At 37.5% G+C, this 24421-nt stretch overlaps 1 protein-coding gene across 33 annotated transcripts in view; it reads left to right on the top strand.

Annotated features, from left to right (window-relative positions):
• The window catches only part of ADGRL2 (adhesion G protein-coupled receptor L2), a 393964-nt gene that overhangs the window by 265931 nt on the left and 103612 nt on the right, over positions 1–24421 (top strand). The gene's annotated exons all lie outside the window — the stretch shown is intronic.

Below are 24421 nucleotides of genomic sequence, written 5' to 3'. Positions count from 1 at the left end.
AGGTTGTCAGAGTAAAAGTATCTGTAGCATGTTCTAGGTTTAATTTATAAGACACAAACTGTCTCTTTTGTAAAGGAAAAAGAAAATGTATTTTTTTGGTTTTGATACAGTGTGGTATGTTGAAACTGAAACACAGTGTTCAGGCAACTGAAGTGACAGTATTAATGTCCTTGATTGGTAGGTGCCTTATTTTTGGACTCTTCCTGTTTATTCTTCTTTTTCCTGTTCTCATTGTGCAACCATTTAGAAGCAATGTATGGCTATGTTAAATGTGATATGAAATAACTAAACAGTGCAGATGAAATACCTGGTTTACTCTTCTAATTTGGCTGGCTGAAAATAAAATGGCAAGCACTTCATTTAAGATCAGAACTATGCAAGTTAAATTTCAGGAAATAAAACTCAAAGTGCATACAGAAATAGCATCTACTTTAAAATATTTTTGCTTTTTAAAAAAAGGGAAAAATACTTCACTGCTGTCAAATGTGGTGCTTAAAATAGCTCTTAAAGAGATGAGGAAGGAAAAAGCTCTTTAAAGAAAGTTGTATCATCTATTCTTTATCTGTTTTTCTTCATAAACTGTATTTTATCCAGTTAGTGTGTCTCCCCAGCTGTTCTTGTGGCCGTTTTAATAGAGAAACACAAATGAAGGATCAGGAAAACATGGTTTATGAATTCTTAATTACAAATATTTGTATAGAACTTGAGGCTATTTCTGCGAGTAATCATTTTGATTGACTAGATTACAGGTGAAAGGACTGGTTTAGTAATAAAATAGCACCTCCATGCCTTCTTACATTATTCAGTAATCGGTTTATAATGTATAGGCTTCTTTGGTGCATCTGTGGCGTGATCTCACCATCTTTTAAAGCAGATACATACCTTACCCTGTCAAAATTTTTTGAATTTTAAAGCTAAATTTTCAGAGATACTTCAGGAAAGCTGCTCTGCCTCCCCCTCTCTTCTTTCCCAAGTCTATACAAACAAAAAGGATCGAGTCCCCAAAAATGGCAAAACCCAAGATGAAAAATTTAAATACTGTATATGGTTCAGTGCGTAATTTCCTAAACATTTATTCTAGACTAACACAACTCGGGTCTTGTGTTGTACTGACAGACAAGCTTTGCTGAAATAGGTTGTTCATATGTATGGGTGAACATACACATATACCAGGGAGTGCATCCTAGGAGTCTTCATGAAGGTTTCTGAACATGGGGAAATCTCATTTCACTTAAATAGCTTTCACAGCCGGTTTCCCCTCCCTCCCCTCATTCTTCTTAAAAATTGCGAGGATGTATTAGAAAACTGGCATTTCCCTCGGCACACTGCAGATCTTGGATGGTTTCATCCTTGATGGGATTTCTGATTTGGTGGCTGCTGTAGTGACTTCTCTCTTGGTGTCTGTTGAGTCTGTGGACTTGTGTATAATCTCACTTTTATAGGAAAGTAAGTGCCAACAGCTGGAAGGTAAAATGCTTTTCAGCCCCTTTAACAGGTAAGGAAGTTAAATCCATATTAGGAGAATGGAATTATAAATCTTATGACTGGCTGGTTAGGTAATAACTTGTGTTAATTATAAATGCACTTACATTGCAAAAGTGGTTGCACTAGTTGAAACCAAAGGTGTAGGAAGTAGCAGCATCTATGTTTTTTCTGAAGTTTTAAAATACTAAGGATTTTATTTGTTATTGTGATTGTTTCAAATCCCTATATCTAGTACATTTTACAAAGGTTCACATACTTGCAGTTTAATGCTATGTGGTCGTTGAAAACATTCGAAAACAAAGGAAAAGCAGACAACTTACTTTCTCTGGTTCGGTTACAGTAGCAAACAGCATACTGCAAAGAGTGTTTTACCTGCTGAGTTTGGAAAGGAAAAAGTCAACCGAGAACTTCTGCAGATTGAGTTTTTGCCATTTGCAGAAAGCTAATTTTCATTGTCATCTGTAATATTTCAAGTTCATTTTGTTCTGTCCCTGTTTTTCTTGCTTTTAGTAGCCAGTAGCAATCTTTTGATGCTTCAGTTGTGAATTTACTTTTTAAAAGTCTGTACAAGAGCTGCTTTTTCAGCTAAAAGAAACAGGGAAGGAAATTGGGAGCAGATAACAGAATCATACCAAATTAATTGTAAATTCTTAAAATAAATGAAATATTGTGGCTCTGTATACTGGAAATGAATATTAATATAGAGTTGGCTTCCAGCCACAGAAGCAAAATGAATACCGCATTATTACACTTTCTCACAAGATTACATTGCCTTCTGCTTCAGTAATAAGAGATGCCAAGTGTAACGTGCTTTAGTAGCACTTCATGCCTGGAAGTACGAACATGAACAAAGGTTAAAATAAGAGCATCTAACTTTTGCTAGAAATAAGAAAATCTTTATTTCTCTCACTTGGAACTTAGGGTTTTTTATAGAAATCTTATGTGTATATGCAGGTTGTTGCAGTTGGTGGGGGAGATGAAACCTGGCTGAATTCCCTGCTGTTATATTTTAATGTTTCTGTGCAGTTAAACAGAGAGAGAGAGAGAGCAGAAAAAAAAATTCCTGGATGTGGACAAGTGATTCATTTGTTCATATAATGAAACATTTACCAATCAAGATAAAGACTTCATTACTCTCACAGTGTCTTAACTTTAACTCGCCAGCGAATTAGCGAGTAGGCACAGTTACGTGAAGGCTGCAATTTATTTTAGTGTTGCCTGTCCAAATAGGAATCGTATCTTCAGTTAAGAAGGTCTTGGTTTTGCTTTGTTTTTCCTGGCTAGCGCAGTCCAGGTGGGGTTGCTTTTGAAGCAGTCCATTCCTTCAGGTAAAATGAGCCTGGAATGGATGAGTGCTGGCAGCTGGAGGGGAAGACCGTACAGAGTTATTATACACTGCTGGTACATTGATCAACAACAGGTCAATATTGTTGTGTAGAGTCTTGAAAAACATTGTTATTACCATCAACAGCAAGCATTGCAGCCCTAAATAAGGAAGAGGTGAGAGGCAGGAAAAAGGAAAGAAAAGCTGAAGTCATGAGCTTGAACATTAACATCATTTGCGAAGGTATTTTTCTGTCCCTTTTTCTAGCCTGTTCTGCCATAGGTATGTCTATAAACTACAGTTTTATTACAAAAGACAGACTGAAAGAACTCCCTTGGAAAGCAGTTTGAATCGGGAGTTACGTGGGTAGCTGTGTGAAGCCTGGCCTCGTACCGTGGCTGATGGCCTGGGGGAGACGGGAGCTCCCGCTGTGGCTGTGCCCGAGTCCGTCCCCGTCCCACGCCGCCCTGGATCTCTGGTCTCGCAAAAGGAGGGGCTGCGTGCTCTTGTCGGTCCCATGCAGTTGAGTCCCATGCCTTTACTTACCTGTTTCCTATGAGCTGTAGGAAATGAATTACTTTTGACACCACCTCTTTTTGCCTTTTTTTTCCTCTTCCTAATTAGGTGAAATCATCCAGCAAGTTAAAAATTATCTGAGAAAATACAGAAAGTCAGAGAGTGAGATCACACATGCCTTGTTTCCATAGCAAAGCAGAGTAAAAAGCTTATTACACATATTATTGGTTTCTCTTCAAGCAAGTTAAGACAGATACACTAATATGCATATGAAAAAAAGATGTCAGAGCTAAACATTCTGATTAAGATTGGGTTTTGGACTGTACAAGTTTCGATATTTTAAGCTTTACTTTGCTTACAAAGTCCACCTTCTTGACTAGCTTTAGATGCCTTTTGGTTTTATTCTCTTCAGCTGCTTGAGAAGCACAAGTGCTTGGGAAGCACTGAAATCATCTTCTTTGCTTACAGTTATTTTAATCAAGGTTTAATACAATTTTAATTCATTTTATTATGAATTATTATCTACGCTTTGTCCAAAGGAAGAAACATCATGCTTTCATTGGCTATCTAATTCTGTTTTCCTAAACAGCATTAGTGTTTTTTTAAAAAAATTCAGCCTGTCTTTGCCTCTGAATGTACATTTTGATTAACATTATGCTGAGAAATATAAATTCCTGTAAATTCCACTTATGTCAGCCAAGGAGCTGAGTGTTAAACTGCAAGCAGTTTTAAGCGTGTATCCAACGTGAATGCATTTGCTAAGGAAAAGACATACTAAATACAGGTAACGTGCATTGGGCCACTACAAAGGTATTTGCTTTTTAGTGTATTGCTTCAGATCTTCGGCCTCCTGACAAGCTACTCAGAGTGTCTAAGGCATATGGCACGGGTACTCAACAAACTGTAGAAGCACGTTGGTTTTCCTGTACATTTACTGGGAAGTATTAGTAGGATTTTGCCCAGGACAAAAATTCAAAAAATTCTTGTACCCTGGACTTCAGAAGAAATCAACTTCTGTTAATTAGCAGATTCAAGTTCTACAAGGGGTGAAACCCATTACGGAGTCACACAAGAGCAAATAGGAACACTAATTTAATTTCTAGCCAGGGAATTTATCACAGTGAGAGCTCTATGAAGCACGCAGTTAGTAGGCAACTACTCGGTTTAATAGAAGTTGCAAAGCATCCGCAAGCACACCCAGCGTACTAAGGCCAGCCAGTTATTGCCCACCCTTTGGAGGGTCATGCTATTAAGCCTTCCAATACTATCTTCATTTTTATCATGTATACCTAATGTGTTTTATGATTCTTTAGAAAATGTTTTTTCTTAATTGGTTAATGCAGATTATGCAGAAGAAAATATCTCTGTGAAGGAAGCAGTTGCGTTTCTGCAGAAAGCAACTGCTGCACTGCGTCCTGTTTTCCTTCCTGGAAGAGAATGCTGTTTTTCACTGGGATATTCTGGTGCATACTTATCTGGGACATCTCTTTTTCCTTTTCTGAGGGAGGTGTAGGCCCAAGGTATCTTTTAAAAAGGAAATTGATTTAAACAGTGAGACCAAACTTCTTCTGAAAGAAGAATGTCTGTTAAACTTTTCAAGTGCATTTCCAGATAATAGAGACTGACAGACTGCCTGGAAAAGCCAGAGATTCTTTAACGTGCTGGCAGTGAATATTATTTCATATATGCCCTGAGCAGTGAGGTCTGCAGGATCCTATGCTGTAACATTACATTTTTGAAACCGAAGCAAAACCAACACTACTTTAAAATGTAGAAGAACCATGTAGAAGAATGCACGAAGAACCATTTTAAATACTGTACTATTGTACATTTATATGAGCATTTGCTAGGAAATGTTAATGTAAGGATCTTATAATTTAAGCAAAGAAAAAAGTATAAATGCGCAATTACTATGAGATGAATAATGATATTACTATTTTGATAAGCTGTCTTCTTCCTCAGTTACTTAAAAACATTCTCCTTTATGAAGTGAGATTTTGCATCTTCTTGAGCTCTGTATTCAGAAGAAAAGAACCTTGTAACATGTAAAACTGTAGAAACGCAGTGTGTTGTGCTAAGGGCAGATGTATTTTCAGAGCCCTCTAAGCTCTTACTTCAGTTTACCATCTTTCGTTGCTGTAACCGTGGTGGGCAAGGCGAGCCGTGCAGCTGACCACTGCAATTAGAGGGGATTGACTTAACCTTCAGCTAACCTGCACTGACACCACTGCCTGAGGGGCTTTTCTTTTATTAAATATAAATCTGGGTATATTCTAGATGAGCTTATTACGGTAAGGTACCTTTCCAAGAACACAATAGCAGAATTTGGACACTCATGTCTTTTAAAAAACGAATAGGCTTCATTAGTATTCTGTTACTAAATACGGAAAAAGTATATCATTTATTTTAATTAACAGTTGTATTTTAAAACTGTTTAATTATTTTCATTTCTGTTTTCTGTCAAGTGGAAGAATACTGTTTGTCACAGTAACAAGGTTTTTTATATAGCTTTAACAACAATGTCTGTCTTTATATTGTACTTTTAGGTCATAGTGTAAAATGGAAGTATAACTGCCTGAAGCATCTGATATTGGTGAATGCCTCAGCACTGGCTTTCTTATTACATTTAGTGTCTTATGATCAGATTATAAAAATTATCATGAAGTATAATGATTTTAGATTTAATATTCATTGCCAAGTTCTGCAAGCACATACTGGGTTTTGTCCTTGAAAGTAGATCCATTGATGTTCATGGTCTGCCTCTGTGAGTAAACGGTACAGAACAGTAATACATTTTGTGCTAATTGTGTGTTGTACGGATGTCTTAATAGCAGCAAGTGTATGTCGGACAAAAGCACTGCAGACAAAGGACTTAGGCAAACAGTTCTAGTATATGTTTCATGGATGTGCCCACTTCTGTGTTTGTGATAGCCTTCCAGGTTGTGTTACATGAAGAAGAGGAGATAAAATCATTCACGGGGAGAAGTTCTTAGGTTGTTGTCCATCCATACTCCTGTCATAAATGCACTTAATAGTATATGAGCTCCCAACCTGTTGTTATGCAGTTGTATATATTTATACAGTAACCTTCACGGACAAGACACTTTAAAAATTGTCTGGCCTTTTACAGTGGTTAATTAGTGCCATATTTACTCATCAACATTGGTTGGTTAGAAGAGTATTTATAGTTGCTCCCTCTGATTATTATTTTTTTTATTATATGACTTTGTACTTGGATAATTTGGCTCTAAAGCAGCACTTCATTGTATTATATGCTGTCCAAGTATAAAATTAGGAGAAAGGAAGATAAAGAAATAAAACACACACATATATAGTAAAGGTTCATGAATAATTTTGTTGTACTTTCAGTTTTACACGGTACTTATTCTGTGCCTGTGTTGGTAGATTCATACTGCAGGTTTTTTACTTCTAATCACTTTGAATTTGATAAAATTCCATTCTCTTAAAGCTGGATCGGCTCCAGTTTTACTCATTTCTACAGATAGTACTAGTTTATCCATTGATGGTTTGTTTGATTGACATTTCGAATGAAATGCATGAACGCTGGATATTTTTCCAATCATGTTCACTTTTTTCAGGAATACTAAATTTTTTACATTTTAAACACAGGATAAATTTTGTATGGGTGATTCTGTAAATGAGCCATACCTGAAATCCAACAACTTTGTATGAGAAATTGAATATGCAGTTCTTTCTGATAGATAGGACCTGAAGAAATCCTTTTGCTTGAAGGTGTCCCAAATTCCTGCCCTTCCAGAAAGAGTCTTGAACTACTCCACTGGCTTCCAAAACCCAATTGTGCTAAAGCTCTTTGTGTTTCTGTAATATCTATCTCCTGGTGTTCTTTTGAAGTGTAAAGAAATAGAGTTGTATGAATGTTAGCTTGGGTCATGGGCCCTTCTTTCAATCAGGGAGACGATCCATCCATGTCCCGGTGACAACCTGTGTAAACATACGTGAATGTGTTGGCAGTGGTAGGGGAGATTCCCTGGTTGTTCCTCCTGAGCTTGGACCACTCCAGGTGGTTGGGAACGTTTCATTCTTTTTGTTTTCTCAATTTATACTAGTATAATAATCACTGATGTTTTGTCAGTATATAAAATGTGGTGGGGGAGAGGCTAGATGGGAAGCAAAATGAGGTTTTTTTTCATCTGTTGCCTGAGCAACATATACATGTGAGAAACTCAGGGGACCACATAACTTTCAGTTGTTGGATACAGCACTCGGCTAGTTTTATGGGGGATCTTGATGATGGAAGGAGAGCTGGCTTTTGTGTTCTCCCTTGTCAGGGATTTTGATGTCTCTCTCAGGAGTTAGGTAGTTTTGTTCTGTTCCAGCAGAAAGTACAATTAATGCAAGGTGCTGTTTGAGCAATTTTCCTGTTAAATTTGAATTTAGTAATTCCTTTAGGAAACCTGAGAGGAAGTTGACACTGAAACGAGATTCTCTGATCTGCAGCATTTTTAGTTGGAAAAGCAACGAGAAATGTTTGCTTTTTAAAGACTTCAGCATTATTTCACATCACTTCTGTTTTAACCATCTTCCTAGTGAGCTTCAGTCGGATTTGCCTGTTCACCACTGATCTGGTTTGACTGTGCACGTGACTTGATGTGCCGTCCACAGTATTTCACATTAATTTCTCCTATTTCTCCCCATTGAGCTGCCCCAGTTCTTTTCTGTAACTCAGGCTTGCGGATTGCCTTTAATATTTTGTCTGTTTTTTTTTTAATTATACAATGTTACTTTAAGAATAAAGTTAGGATTTATTCTGCGCCATTGTTAACATTTACCATTGAAAGTCTATTAGAAAAATGTGGGTTTGTGGCTTAGAACTGATAATGCTTTTTAGTGGCTTAAGACAAATATGCTTTTAGTAAACAAAACCGAACAGTTTGCTGCTTATGCTTTTGCATCATTTAATTTGCAACAGATGAAGCTGGCATGCGTGAAGAGTGAAGCATGGAAAGTACTAGAGGGCAAATGGGTGGTTTGTGATGTGGATTATTACCCATAAAGATGGATAGAGTCCACAAAACATCACTTCATGTATTAATGTACCAGCTGGAAAAAAAAATTAAATATATCAGCATAGCATATCATGCATAAACTGTTGGTTTTGGTGTTCAATTCAAATACTGCTCAGTAATAAAAAACTTTAAATCTTCTATATCTTTATACTAAAGAGAGAGATACATATATATCTTCATATATATAAAAAGCATCTGTGCAAATACATTTTTAAAAATCCAGAATACAAAAGTCTGGAAGTCATCCATATGTAAACTGTCTTAAAGGATTTATAATATACAGTGTTTTGTTCTGCAGTGTAAACTAAGTGTCGACAGAAAAACGGTCGAGAAATGCATCTAACCACCAGTGTTTTCTTTACCAGTTACACTGTAATCTAGTAGTATAGCAATTATTTTGTTATATGTATCATATAGAACAGTATAGCAGTTAATTTGCTGTATGAATTATTTCTTAATTTCACTCTGTTCAATCAGTAGAGTCCTAACTCAGTCCTGGCAACAGCTGCAGTTATAATATGTAACCTTACCTCTTTGATGCATTATTTTCTAGCTCTTGGATTTGTTATGGATCCATTTTAACTACATTTCTATGTTGCTTTCTTTTTACAAAAGGTTTTCTGAAGTATGAAGAGAGACTTTCCGAATATTTGCTATTAAAAGTTTGTCATGTTAATGCCATTTGTAGCAGACTCAAAGATTCTGACTTTATTTACCTCAAAGCCTCGTCTGTTTCCATTCTTTTTAATTCCTTTGTTTATTTGGCTGATTTAAAAAAAAAAAAAAAATCTAGTGACCATAACGGGGAAAAACTTTACTAAGGAAAATCTTTGGTCAAGGTATGAATGATTGTGACCTGACCAAAATTTGTTGTGTTGATCCTATTTCCACTTGGAGTAAGGGATCAGATTGTAATGGGGGGAGCAGGCGGGGGAGGAAAAAAAAAAGGTGCATTTAAAAGCATTCAAAGATGTTAAGCAACAATAAAAGTCTGTAACCATTTAAATGACAGCAGCTGACTATTCGAATTAACTTTGTGTTTGGCTTAATTTGGGGTCCTAATTATTCCTAACTTACGTGAGTAGATTTCAATTATACAATACTGCAGGGATTTGTAGCTAAGGCAACTAAAGGAATCATTTTACATAAAGTACTTTTGTTCAACTGATTAGGTAGGTTAAAATGGAATGATAGAAAATGGGAACTCTTGTCTGATAAGGCCCAATGAATTGTTTCTGATGACACTATGAAGAAATAACACAAGGAAAGCTCATTATTGAAGATTTTGAGAATTTTTATGCAACGTGTTTATATCTTGATAATGTGGCATTAGTTAACCGCTCACGAGCAAGTGATTCTCATGAGTATTAACAACAGATCTATCAATAAAAAGGCAGTTCACATCTTTGTGGTACCTTAGTTTGGTCTTCATAAGGTGACTTTTTCTAGAAGCTTATTAACTAAAAATTTAGGTCTTAAAAATATTTTTTAATATGTATTTATTTATTTATGCCAGTTAACCATTTAAATAGGCAAAACATGCTATGTTTACTGCATGATATTTCATGGTTTAGACATGAAAGCATTTTTAGACATACAACTCTCATCTCCAATATCCCATTTATCTAAAATTGCTGTTCCATGAAAATTATGCTGCATCCTCAAGCTAACTTGGAGGAATTAGAAGTGAAGGAGGTATTGGAATAAAAGACTCTGGAATCAATTTCCATTTGTATTACCCACACAAATGTATACCCTTCACTGGGAATTAATTTTTCAACAAAGTACCTGCATAGTTTGCGCTTAAAAACAGGTAATTTATATATATATATATATATATGGGTTTTTTTTTTAAACAGTGTGTACATGTATGCTCAGCTAAAATTTCATTTTTATTCTTTAAGCATTTATAAAGTCATGCCTCCTAAATTAGATCTGCAACATAGGTAGGTATCTCCTTTTGATGATGGTAGACTAACATCCCTGGCTTAGAATGCTTATTTTTTCTTCTTCTCCAGGTTTTTCACACTCACCTTTTTTGGTTTCCTCAACCAGAGTACTGAAGGTTACAAGAATGCTTATTCTGCTGACTCAGGAGAACAGGCACCACAATAGCATGTCAGCAACCTAAACTGATAAGTCGGGTTTTAGAGCTGTCGCATTTGCCCGTGTCATTTGAATATACACCTAGACCTTACAGTCAGAGACTTTAAAAGAAGCACTGCAGTTATTTTCCGTGTATGTTGTGTTTCGGAGATCAGAACTTGAAGTACCTCTAATGAGGTCATTGTAAGGCTTTGATGCTGTTTAAAGGGAGAAAAAAAAAACCACCTACGAAGCATATGCTTAGAATATGTAACAGTAATTTCTAAGTTAGATCCCAAATAAATGCTTAAAAAAAAATAATTTTACACAAGAATAGATCCACGTGCATCTCTCCCCTCCCCCCTGACAAATTCCAATTTTCTGTGGAAAATACGTATTTTTGATCATATGTCTGCTGTTAACATATTAACACTACACACTTTCAATTAGTACTGCTGACAGGTTGTTTAGGAAAGTCCCTGGAGCATGCGGAGATGCACACAGCCTCTCCGTGTCAGGTGTTTGCTTTCCAAAGTGAAAGTACTAAGATTTAATTATCAGAAGATGCTTGCAGTAGGCAGCGTGCCTTTGGAAGACCGTCAAGGGCAAGGCTGCGGGTGCCCCCCCTCGCACCGGGGCAGGCGGGCGTCCGCACGGCCCCGGGAGCCGGAGTCACCGCGGTCGGGCACGGCTGCGCGGCTGCGTACGTGCCCATCAGTGGGGTGAGCCGGGCAACGCTGAGCGACGGCGTCTTCATCGGACGGTGGTGGGGAGTGTTGAGTCCTGCCCTCTCACCCCGTCAGCTCCCTTGTGCTGGCTCTGGCGTCCGTGTGGTGGTCCTGTGGTGGACGAATACGGGGAGCAGGGCTGGCAGGAGAGAGCTGGTCTTTTTTGGGGGAAGATGTTTACCCCAGTCACCTCCCTGAACTGTGTCACTGGGGCGCTGGACACGTGGGAGCGGTGTAGGTCGTGGCAGAGCTGTCAGGGCGGGCCATCCTTACGTAGATGAAAAAACCAGTGAGATCTGTGTGTCCACTGGAGCTTGGGAAACCACTGTGCCAGAGGAATGGGCATTTTATTTTCAGGAGGGAAAACAGGTCTAAAATGTGTCATTCTTCGTTACAATCTAGTACCAGTTTGATTCTTAACACCATTAATGCTACTCTGTGGGACTCTGTCATCTAAAGTCAGAGTATCTAGAGCCTGAATCTCCTTGATTCAGTTATGAAGATGGTGAAGGGTATCCCAAATTGCTTGCAAGTGTTTAAAAATGCAAATACGATTACTGTCTTTGTGGTTCTGTAAGGGTGTGGTTAGGTAGATGTCAGAGTTGCATCTGATTTTTGCCCTGAAGAGGGAAACAAGGTTTTTCCAAAGGACTCATTTCCCACATAAGCTAGTCCTTTCAACGGTGCTTTAGGGATTTTAAGATTAGGTACACTTTTACAGGAACTGTAAATTGCCTCATTGTATCTTCGTCCTTCTAGTTGAGATTTTTTTCTTTCACTGGTAGTCTGTATTTGAAGGTTCAGAGGAAGATGCCAAAATACTAAAATGCACAAAGTAGCCTGCTTACAGTGCACATTTCTTAATTATCCATTGTGATTGAGTCTGAGCTGATTTATACAAACTCATCGCTTAATGAAATACTTTTTTAATATCCTAAGTTATATCTTTAGGTTTTGGAGTGTATTACTGTGGTCATGAATCGCCTTGTCTTTTGTGGACTTTACTTTTTAAAGACATTATCGTGGAGAAGATTTCTCCATCTCTGTCTTCTCACCCCATTTCCAGATCATTTAAGGAGCATACTGAATAACACCATTGCCTTGTAAACTTTGTCATCCTGTTTCTCTCCCTCCATCCTCTCCATCATCCTTTCCTGATGATCTACGCCAGTTTGCAAACCTCAGCTGTGCAGAGGAAATCATTCAGCTTCTCTGCATTGTCTTCCTTATTCTTATTTGGTCACCTAATTCAGCAAACTTGTCACTCCTCACACAAAAGTAGGCTTCCTACTTTTGTTGTACTTAAAGAATTTCTGGTTATTAAATAATTGGCAAATGTTTTGGAAAAACACTTATGAGTTTAAGAAGTGCACAGAACATAGGCATGGAGAAATATACCACAGTCAGGAGACAAAAACAGTTGTATTTTGCCAGTTTGGTTAACTTCACATAGTGATAAAATTCATAGGGCCAGATACTTCTCTTTAATTTTGCAGCACAGTTATAAATTTTGCTATATCTAATTGCAGCAAACTTTTCCTGCTCAGCAGATTTTCTTCTTGCTGAGCAAGTAGTGTGTTTATGTGAATGATACTTGGATATATAAACTTGGTTTATGATGTTTAAGGGCTTGTAATTTTCTCTTTAAAGTCAAACTTAATTTTTAATTTTTTTTTAATGAAAAGATTTTATGGCCAACACATGCCCCGTGAGAAAAGGAAGAAGTTACAGATGGTCCAGAGGAGAGGGTCTGCTTCATACATAAAAACTTCATGTCAGCATTTCAACAGAGCATTTTCTTAGGGTATCTCTGTTATCACTGACACTTTCGCATTGACAAGCATATGGGATGTAGTGCTGAATGTGTAAATTGAAATGATCACATCTAGCATTTCCCTCTACCAGGTGCCAGCTTGCTGCTGCAGCTCTGCACTTAATGTTGAAGGAGGAGTGCTAGGAATAGTTTCATTTGCTAATTACGTCTTATCTCCAGTACATAGTCCTTGGGCAAACAGCTTACCCAGGTGTTTTTGAGAACACCTATCTGGACAGTGGAGGATTGCAGGTGGTCCTGTGGTGACAGTACAGTGTGCAGAATGTATAAGAAATCTCTGTCCATCTGTGTATGAGTGTTTTGGTGTTTTTTTAAGTCTTCAGTGAAGAACAGAAGACAAATTTGAGAGAATTTTTCTGTCTTTATAAAATTTGTCAGTGTGAAAAGCAGAAGACTGGTATTCCTCAGATGAAGAAAAATGTGTGCATGTGTTGTTTGTTATGTTGGAATTTTTTTGATAACAAACCTGATTGTCCTGTCCTGTGATTTCAGCAGAAAGCAAAGTACGTACAAGTAAAGTGCCAGTAAGAGTTTTGCAAGGACCTGCAAGTTAAAATAAATAGAATGTGGTGGTTTAAGGAAGTGGTAAGAGTCTAAATTGCCTTTCAGTACTCCTTTTCCAGGATCCAGTTTAACAGGATTATATAATTTTACTAATACCACTTTGATCTGCCATTTATACAAAAAGGCAGGCTTTCCAAAGCATTTGCCTTACATGTTCTTTTTGGGCTAGACTTAATCACTTGCAGAACTGATAATATTTTCTCATTCTTTAAGAATTCATATTACAGTCTTATGCTTAATATGACTGTGGTTTGAGTGCAGAATGGTAAAAGAAGCCTTTTAATTCATAATCCAGTAATTCAGACAGCTAAATTATTCCTCCCTTTACCTGATATTTATTAAAATGAATCCAAAGAAACCTCAGAAGTGTTGATGTCATCCAGTTGCCCTTTTAGGTTTCTTTAATGCTGTTTATAGAATAGATACATTCCTTACTATGAGTAAGTGCAACATCTGTTTCTTTATGATTTCTCCTTGCATTTTTCCACACTTCTCATAGGAGTTACAGTTTTCATTCTCAGGCATTCTATAGAGTCCAAAATTCATGATGTTCACTTGAGCATCTCAGTTATATATGTATGCCCAAGACAATTTTATTAGTAGTTGCACCTTCACGCTTGTTTTATTTCTTGCCTCTAGTTCGCAAGTTAATATTCACTAGCGCTCAGGAGTTGTTATATAGCAACTTGTTAATTAAAAAACCCCACAAACAAACAAAACCAAGGAAAAAAGCAAACATGAAAAACAACCCAAAGCAAAAAAAAAAAAAAAAAAGCCTGATGGATGACTATACCTTTGTTTTGAATTGAAACGCTCAGACCAGTTTGAAATCCTGATGAAGAAAAAGTAGTTACTAATGGTGCACTCTTTAAAACCAGTTATGAAGAGTTAATATATATTTTAATACATAGTTAATCGATAATTACAGAATCTAGCAAATCAACCGGATTTTTTTAACTAGCTTAAATATGACTCTACCATCTCTTGACGTACTCATGTTGAGCTCATGCTGCTATATGATAATTTGTGTTTAAAAATAGTGGTCTTAAGTGTGTATTCAAAAAACATCCATATTGATCCCAAAGCCTATTTTAAAGGATCTCGGGTTGTTTCCAACATTAATTCTCATATGGTTCTGTGAAAACGAATCCATGCATATCTCTGTCTTCCTGTCTTTCATTTCTTCTGTAACCTATTTGGTTTGCAATGTTACTGCAAGAAAACAAGGAGCTTGTGTTTCAAGAAAAACACAGAAAAAAATTGCCATTTCATTATCACTTTGAGTAGGAGTAAAACTGATCAAGGTAACAACTCTAGTTAATACATGAGGCAAGGCTGACAATTATGGGTGTATTTCTGAATGTGTTGGGTGCCTAACTTCTGTTTCAATCAGGGATAATTAGGTGCTTTAAAAACCTTAAAACATATAGCACTTCATAAGAATTCACACTTACCCAAGAAATGCTTCCTCATAAATGGATGAGTTTCTCTCTGCCTTTGTTTAGATTAGGAAGACTAATCGAACTTAGGTCACATTTACGCTGTGTACAGATTATGCTGAACTAATCATCATTTCCTTTCACTCTTGCCTCGACTGCGTTCATCCCCTGCTACTCTTGTGCTGGTCCTGGTGCTAACCTCGGAGGGGTGTTCAGGGGCTCAGCAGAGGCAGCTTGCTGCGGATCAGGTTAGCTCTACTGGGGACCTGACCCCGCAAAGTCAACTGAGCAGGTTAGCCGAGCGGCATGGGAACTTAGAGCTCAGAAACCTTCCCGTGCGTTCTCACCTTGAACCACCCCCAACCCATTAGCTGGTATGGTACATTCCTCTTCCTTGCTTCTCCGTCTACTGCATAAGTTTCCGGAGAAGAAAATGTAATTTTGATAGTAGAAGAGAACAGCTGTGTGCATCCATTGAGTTTTATTTCCCCCCTGCTGAAGCCTGGTCTTGTTATTAGCAAACTGGTTCAAAGTAAATTTCCTAACTAGGAAAAAAAAAAAAAAGTAAAAATGACAGAAAATTTTCAAAAGGAAAAAAAAAAGTAGCTTGGGAAGGTGTGCAGGAGAGTGTAGCACAGCTCTCCACTGCATGGTATCCTCAGAACATTTTATGAACGGTTAACTTCTAGTGCTGTTGTGTTAATATTTCTTCATTTTATAAATGAATAAATCATGGAACGAAAGGTCAAGTTACGTGCCCTGAAATACAGAGGGAGTAAACACTGGAACCTGGATGAGCATTCAGAGATCCTTTCCTCTCAAACTAAGGATGCTAAAGGAGACATTATTTAAAAAAAAATTAATTCACTTACAGTCAAGTCATTTCCTCTGGCACCTGTTGCATAAAATATACATTCATAGTTGAATGGTTTTGACTAAAAACTCAGCAGGTACCAAAAGGATGGTTTTATATATATATATATATATATATATATATATATATGTCTCTTTTTGCATCTTACAGGTGGAAAACTATCCTGAATCTGTAGTCCTAAAAGGAATGAGTCTGGAATAATACCTGAGCGTGCAGTTACTCTATGCAAATCAGACTGCCTTAAAAAATCAGCGTGTGGGTTTTGATGTCATGGATTAGATCTTTCTCTTCTCTTTGCATATCTAAACTATTGGCAATGCATGTTTCTGTTAGTGCCAACCTAAAGTAAAATAAATATTCATGGTAATTGGATCCAGCTCTCTAAAATTAATTTAAACTTTCTCCATGTGCTTAATCTGTATTGTTTTCTGCCTCTGAGTTTGTAGGCAGCAATTCAGCAAGCTCAGTGAACAATTAACTTCTCAAAGAATTTTGTCAATCAATTAACTCTAATTTAAATCTTAATCTGATTCTGGAGGTAGAATCGTCTGGCTAATTTGTGAAGACTGGAGTTTACTCGAAATGCAACAGCAGCCTCGGTTGGGTCGGTTTGCTTCCTGGGTGTTGGGGACTTCCGATGGGTATCCCGGTTTCTTGACGAATTCAGCCCTGGCAGTGGTCTGCCCCCCTGTTGAAAGGGGGGTGCTCCTCCTCCACCCCAGCCCTGCCTGCTGGCTCCCCCCCGGCCCCGGGGCTCGGCCCCGGGGCTCGGCCCCGGTCACCGTGCTGGCCCGGATCGTTTCCCAGTCCTGGGGGTGGCCATTGATGGGTGGGGGAGACGTTGGAGAACACAGGGCTACCCCTTTCTGTGGCAGTGCGGTTTTATGATGGACCAAATTATCTCTGAAGCTATTGCCTCAATCTCCTGTCGATGTCCTAGTTTCTACAAAGCTTCAGTTTTCTGTCCCAAGAGCCAGGTATTTTTAAAAGTGTTGATGTGCTTAGAGATGGAGGCAACCGCTTCATTGTAGGTGCACGCTATAGGTTGTTGGTGTTATGGAGAGTATGTTTATGGATGCCGTTAGGCATTGTATCTGCATTTTAGGTGCCTAAAATGTCATCATGGGAGACTACAACAGTGGTGTTTTCCAGCTCTTGTTTCTGCTGAGGTGCATTAACCCAAGGGAAATGGGTACATAACAAAGAACAAATAGCATCTTGAACCTAGGAATTTATTTCAGGCCTCTGAAGAACTCATTTACCATGTTCAAGGGGTCACTTCTTTAGGCGACTCCTAGACCAGGAAAAACAGGATTTTCAGAGAATACCTCCAGGCCAGGTAAGGCCCCAGACCTTTTAACTCTGATTTTCATTATAATGGCTTCCCCAGTCCAGGCATGAATAGACATCTGGGAAACTGATCTGTTCATCCTGCAATAGCCTGAGCAGAAAGTCAGGTCAGCCATTTCTTGTCTTTCTGATATTTGCTGTAGCTGTTTCATAAGTTTTACTGTGAGATTTATGAGCTCAGCTGGGATTGATCATGTAGAAACAAACTGAATTCAGAGAAAACTGGATACTTTCACAAAAACACGATTTTTTTCACTCCTTTCTAAAACTCATAATAGATAAAAGTGCCTTTAAATGAAACAAATGGGAAATATTCATAGAGAAATATTTTATCTTGAAAAAAAATTAAGTGATTTTAAGAGTAATGTTTATGACATCATAAGTTAAACAGTAATTCTTAAAATGATGAAAAAGTTCAAATGAAATTTCAATGTATCATATTAAGCAAATTCAGTTTATATATCCTGTAATTAAAATTTACCATCTCTCTTTAGTACTATACTGTGTTATGTCTTATAACTACGATATAATGATTATTTGAAGGATAGTTTTGGTTTTCCCATTTTTTAACTACAATGCATGTTTCTTTTGGATCAGCTTTATACCATTAAGACTATGTTCACACACTATTTTGAAGGAAAAAAAAATATATATATATATCTAGGGAGATAGAGGTTGAGCTATAAAAATAAACTCTTCCATTGTTTTCATCATACCGGTATTTTCTATGGTCAACATGTAATCTCCTTTGTTATGTCAACAACCAAAAAGTATTTAAACACATTATTGTGCAGTTCAATTCTAAGTATAGTTGTCACTATTCTCAAGTATCTTCTTATGATTAGATTATTCATATGGCAAGCTGTTGGTGACAAGGCATGGCATTTTTTTATGTACAAGTTGCCCTGTACCAGTGCAGAAGAGGCTAGCTTCATGCAGAAGGCAATAGATTCCTTTGCGACATGTAGGAAATATTTAAAACAATTCAAAAAGAAAACCTTGCTGTTATTTTAAAAAGCATGGACTGTATTCTTTCACCTCTTAACATGGCATATTGTCTGTTATTGGAGCTTAATGGATCTGAATCTGAACAAAGAAATTGGATGTTGCAGCAGTACCAGAAATACAGATTTGTTATGTTTGGTGGTTTTGCTTACAATTCAGCTGGAGGGAAGTGCATTTTGTAGTGACAAGACTCCCAAACTGACACAGAACAGTAACAGACAGTAATCTGGAAAAGGCATCCTAGATGCCAGCCATATTATTCATATGTTGCATGTGACCTCCATAAAACACTAAAAAGAGGCGTTAGGTAATAAGTAAGCTATGTATATGCTGAATACTTTGAAATACGTGAGATTTATAAGCTGGAGTTGTACATTATAGTAAATCTTGAATCTCATTTGAATGAAACTCGATTCCCTACTGTAAGGAGAGTGGTGTCCTACTTAATTGCATTTTTTTAAAATAAATTTTTACTCCAGAAAGCAGGAGGGAAAAATACAGATTTCCACAGCCATATTTGATATGACTAGTGCTGGAAATTCTGAAAGGCAGAGATGCCTGATAGGAGACTAAGATACTCCACTTTGATGGAAGGGAGAGGAGGGTAGCCCTGAGCAAGTGCTGTGGGCAGCCCTGGGGGGACTCCATCTTTAACAAAGGAACAGAGGAAATGCAGCTGCAAGTAACTCTCTGAAGCAAGTTAGCTATGGGTACAGGAGGAGCTTGAAAACCTGCCAAGTGAACCAAGACAGTGCAAGAGCTAGGAAGGGTTTCCTTGGGAAGCCGAGCTCTACAATTTTGCTTTCGTATTTTACATTTCTTTCGTAACTCTTCCCAAGTTCGTAATCGAGAATGTGACCCTTTCAGACTCCTCAATTTTTAAACATGTTCATATACCTAACACGTACAGGGAGTGTCCAGGACATCGGACCGGCAGCAGTGGGATGCATTTCTTGCCAAGCTGCTAGCGTCAGCCTGGCGAGTGGTGGTGTGAGTGTCAGACAGGAGGAAGATGCTCCCCTGGCTGATTCCCCGCAGGCAGCAAGGTGTCCCACATTTGGCAAGAGGCAGATAGCAAGGTGTCCCACATTTGGCAAGAGGCAGATAGCAGCAAGGCAAGATGTTCCTGCAGGGTGGGAGGAAGAAAATACTTATGCAGGAAAAGCTGCAACCTCTCAGTCCAAATAACTGTGCGTGAGAGACATTTGTAATGAGTCATACACAGTTTCTCACACGGAACACTAAAATAACGAAAAACAAATATTGTACCGATTTTCTAGTTAATTTTTGTGAGGTTGAGAATATTTGGAAGGTGTCTGAGGGAGAAAAGCCTGTAGTCACCCACTCCAGGTTTCTCCACAGTGATGTGCTTGAGTGGGCTCGATGCAAAAAACCCCGAACAAAACCATTCAGCCATATGAACACAGTGTACCTTTAAACAAAGAGTAAAAACAACGGAATTAGCAGTACAACTAAAATGCTTGCCTGTAACGTTTGTTTTCCATATTGTAGGTAGTCAGATTTGTTGATGCTATAAGGGGTTAGAAATGGTAACATGTAGCTCTCATTTCTCTGAATTGGGTTGTTAGCCGTAATAATCTCATGAGAGATCTGAACCTTCTCAATTCCTTATCGTCTGCAGGAGTTTCATTTTCTTTCTAATTTCCCTTCAGCTGTTGTTCTCTATTTCTGGCTTGTCTACAATTTAAAAAAAAAAAAAAAGTTTTTAGAGCTCACTTCTTGTTAATCCCTTTCTTTTGCAGTGTTTCCCTTCGGGGCAATTCTTAATCTCCCAGAAGCATCAAGGCATTCAAGTTAATGTTGGTTTAGTGGCCAGTCCGGATAAGAGAGCATTCTTTAGCTTGTATTCTTGTATCTTCCCCCGCCCCCTTCATCCAGTAGGACTGTGGATTTCTAGAAGGGTTTGGAGTTGAGGCTGCAGATGTGTTCAGCTGGTAGTGTGTGGCTCCCACCATTCTTCCCTATTTCCTTGCCAATTCAAACAGCACTTTCCAGATTTTCTTAATGAAATTCAGTTCACCTTAGTCAGCCTAAAGTGAGTAGTAGAGGGATGTATTAATTTAACCTAGAAACTCGATCTGTGAGTTATCTCAGGTCTGTCAGCCTAGGTGCTTGTTGGGACTTGGATCTGAGTTGTAGGAATGAAAATTTCTTGCCAGAAATTTTAACTGCAGTCTCTAGGCATAGCTAGCATTGTCGAAATATGAAAGAACTAAGTTGTCTCATTGCTCTTCACTTTGCAGAGGTGAGAAGTGTGTCAGCACCTTCCCACAATGAGTAGAAGTATTTAAGATTAGGTACATTTTTTCTTATTACTTAAACTTAATCTCTTCCCTAGGTGCTTATGATTTTTTGTTATCTTTGCCTGTTTAAGACTCCCACTGAAATAAATAAGCTGTGCTGTGCATCTGGGGACAGTGCTTGGCCCTTTGGAAGCGTTTTGCTGTAGGTCTCAACTGCTGTGGTACAAGTCTCATAAGCTGAAATACCTACTCTGCATTTCAAACCACAAGAGAAGTAAAAAAAAAATTTGAAGACATGACTATGAAGTTTTTTTCATCTGTATGGAAGGTGTGGTTCTCTTGTTAACACAGTAAGGAAAGAACCTGGCTGAAACAACGACATGTATCAGTAAAACTCAAAATAATTGGCATCAAGGTAGTAAAAGAAAATAGTCACTGAGATAGAGTTTATTTTTAAAATTAAGGCATCAAAGTTTTTAAAAAATTGTGATTTTTATTTTGACATAATTATGTACATGTTACCAGCATTTCAGTGAAGACAACATTTCCTGAAACAAAACACACCATTTATACAGGCTGTTAAAAACTCAGCTCTCAAATTATTCTGACTTCAGCGGTATAAATTACGCATATAAGCAGAGCCTTTAACATAAAATGACTGCGGCACCAGCATCATCTTTCATCTCGTTTCCCTCCCCTGTCTCACACTTACTCCTTCGTTTTGAAAAGGTCATATCTGTTAGTGTAAATGGTCTTGTACACCAGTACCAATAATAATAGAAGGGAAAGGCAAAGGAATCTCTATGATGGAGAATTATCAATACTTGTTGCCTTGTCTAAATTTCAATTAAGATTAATTAAACTAACAAATCCTTCAACTGCTGAGAGTAATAGAAAACTGAGATTATACTCATTTGCCATTAAAATAAGCCAGCATGACCACTTAAAAAAGCATCCTACCCTTCTCCCCCACCCCTGGGACCTGTTTCCAACTTCAAGTTTGCCCCTCCCTACAGAAATGTGGTCTGAACCCTGATCAGTTATGCAGCATGGGTGATCCACTTACACTGTAAAAAAAAAACCAAACCAAAAACCCACACCACAAAACATCTAGCCAGAACAAGGGAGGAGCAGCAAAGATGAAAGCCAAACTATTTTAGTTTTTTTTCCCCCTTTCGTTTTTTTGTGGTGATGCTCATTTATGCCATTTAAAAATGCAGCCTTGGTCTTTTTAAACTCAGTTTGTAGTTGAAGAATCGGATTTTCCCAATGTAACAGGGTACAAGAAGACAAATTGAAGGATAGAACCTGTGATATTTTTTACTCCCACTTTTGGGAGGAAACGAGAGATTTTTATGACCCTTTTTATTTAAGGAGAAAAATAGAACCCAGGTTGGATTTGATGTTATAAGTATTCCCTTGTTTATAGTTTTGAGGTATTATCAGTTTTTATAGGTGGATTTAATTTCCATGGAGTAAAATCGGTGCTAATTTCAACATGTGGCAGGCTACTGTAATGTTATTTCTTTTGGTGTTTTACAATTTCTTTTTCTGTTCTACTGCTTGATTACTTTTATTGTAAACCCACAAAACAGCTGGCATAATGTGCAGATTAAAATTACACTTTTACAAGAATGATGAAGTGTTAGACTACTTTGACATTTTGGGCAGCTAGATTTTAATTATTTGACTAAAGTTGTTAATTCAGCTCAATAAAAGCCATATCCACATGATAGATGTAGATGTCAGAATGCCACAAAGGGTTCGCCGTCTTTGATTAGAGGTGTTACTATGATGTTAAACCCAGATTACAAGAGCATCTTAAATTCTATTGATTCTGTCATCCTTCTTTCTAATGTGCTGTTCAAAATCAATGTTTTTTTTTTTTAAAAAAAAAAGGAAAAGGCGAAGAATGACACTATATTCCCCCCCTAGACCTGGTGGTTTCTCTGTAAGTTACCAAGAGACAGTTCCTATGTCTTTCAGTCAAGAAAGGACTCGATGAAACAGGGATTTAGTCTGACTCGGCTGTCTTGCTTTAAGTTTCATTTTGTTATACATGCTTCACCCATCTTGGGACGTTGTGTCGGAGCATGTGCTTGGGGGATGCAGCTGTCAAGCATTATTCCAGATAAACAGAGCCCAAGCTACATCCTATCAGAGAAACTGTCCGGAAAATCAGATACTGCTTCTTTCGGGGTTAGCTTGACTTTTGCTTACATGCAGCACAAAAGAGCTTACAGAGAGGAAACACAGTCCTTGGCACATTTTGGCTAGTTGCAAATTCATGAATACTCTGTATTCTCTCTTTGTTTAAGGCTTAGTCCTTAAGACCCCAAGCGTTCACTTATTCCCTTCCCTTTCCATTACCTTGCTCTTCTTTTCTCAGGGAGATAAGAATGGTAATTCTCCTATGCAAATGATACAATTCTTAATGGCAGTATTCTTTGAATAAGAATTGGTAGTGTTTTAGGAATAAGAAGAGAGTAAAAAGAGAAAGGCTATCAGTGTTTATGGGAGTAATCCTGTAGAGGACTGGTCATACAAAGTGGTTGACTCTTTTCCTTTAAGTGTGTCTTCCAGTGTGTTTTGTTTGAACCTTAAGGGCATAACCTTCTTAGAAGTAATAGTTAAAGTCACAGCTTATAGGATAAATATACATATCAACTTTTAGCATTTGAAGGTAGAAGTGCTGTTAGGAAGTGCGATGTCTACTGTATTGAACAGAACATTTTACTTTTAATGTATGGGGTTGTAGTCTTAAAATTCTGTCCTGCACAGAAGAATAAAAATTGGACCCAAATCTTACTCAGTTCACACTATTCTGCTTAAAAGTAAAACTTACAATCTGATTTTTTTCCTAAAAACAAACACTGAAATCAGCATGCTTTAACTTTAAAAAATTTCTTTTACATAGGAATTCTGCAGAAACGTAATGTAAATGTTACGTACTGTGACATGGCATTTATTGCATTTCAAATTTTATGCCTCAAATGGATGGCTTAAATAGGAATTAAGACAAAATGATTTTTTTTTTTCCCCCATTTAAGTAGTTGCTGGGAAAGAGGGAATAGTCTGAAAATACCATCTTGTAATCATGAATTAGAATGAGTTATGCCAAGTAGCTGTGGAGGCCATTTAGTATTTCAGAAACACAGCAGGGGAGCTTTTTTAAAAGACATAATTAAAAACAACGGATGATATAGGCTGTTATGGATCTTGGGTCCCAGGCTTCCAGAATAATTTAGGTTCCTCTAAAATACATCTTGCTGTTGTTGCCTATTAGCATTTGTGCGGTATTGCCCTTTAGTCAGTATATTTGAATGGGGAGATATCAGTAGGTCGCAACTGTGTTCGTCACTTCCATAGTAATTTGGTCAAATTTTGTTTGGTTGGTTTTAGATAATATAACTTCTGAGAGAATATTTGAATAACATTCATGAGTTTTGCTGTTTTGAAAACCTTACTTTAACTAGGAGGAAGACCATGCCATACCAGTGTAGGTGAAGTTACTTCTATTGTTATAAATGACAAAGTTGTTCAATTGACTAAAGGTCAGTATTTTTCTTCACTAGTTACCAAATTGTAAGTGAATGGTTTACAATCAGCTCTCTACTGCTTTAGGCACAGAGCACCATGCTTTAAAACAATTCTCCATAGGTACACAGGGATATATCTTAAATTTCATTGTATTATCAGCAGTTTTTACTAGGGACGGCAGTATTTGGAGGAAAATTTCTTTGCCACTAACAGTGAAGATTAATGTGCATCTTTGAAAAATAGAGAACATAAAAACACGCATAACATTTTCAATACTATAACGATATTCCTGAGAAATGTTAAATAGGATATTGAATTGAAACCTTATTCTTTCCTTATTGCAGTGTTGATCTGTAATCATTATA

Source organism: Aquila chrysaetos, chromosome 12 (genome assembly GCF_900496995.4).
Source record: "Aquila chrysaetos chrysaetos chromosome 12, bAquChr1.4, whole genome shotgun sequence".
Lineage (NCBI taxonomy): Eukaryota > Metazoa > Chordata > Aves > Accipitriformes > Accipitridae > Aquila > Aquila chrysaetos.
The sequence above is the reverse complement of the archived record's forward strand: the minus strand, read 5'-3'. Positions and strand labels throughout refer to the sequence as shown.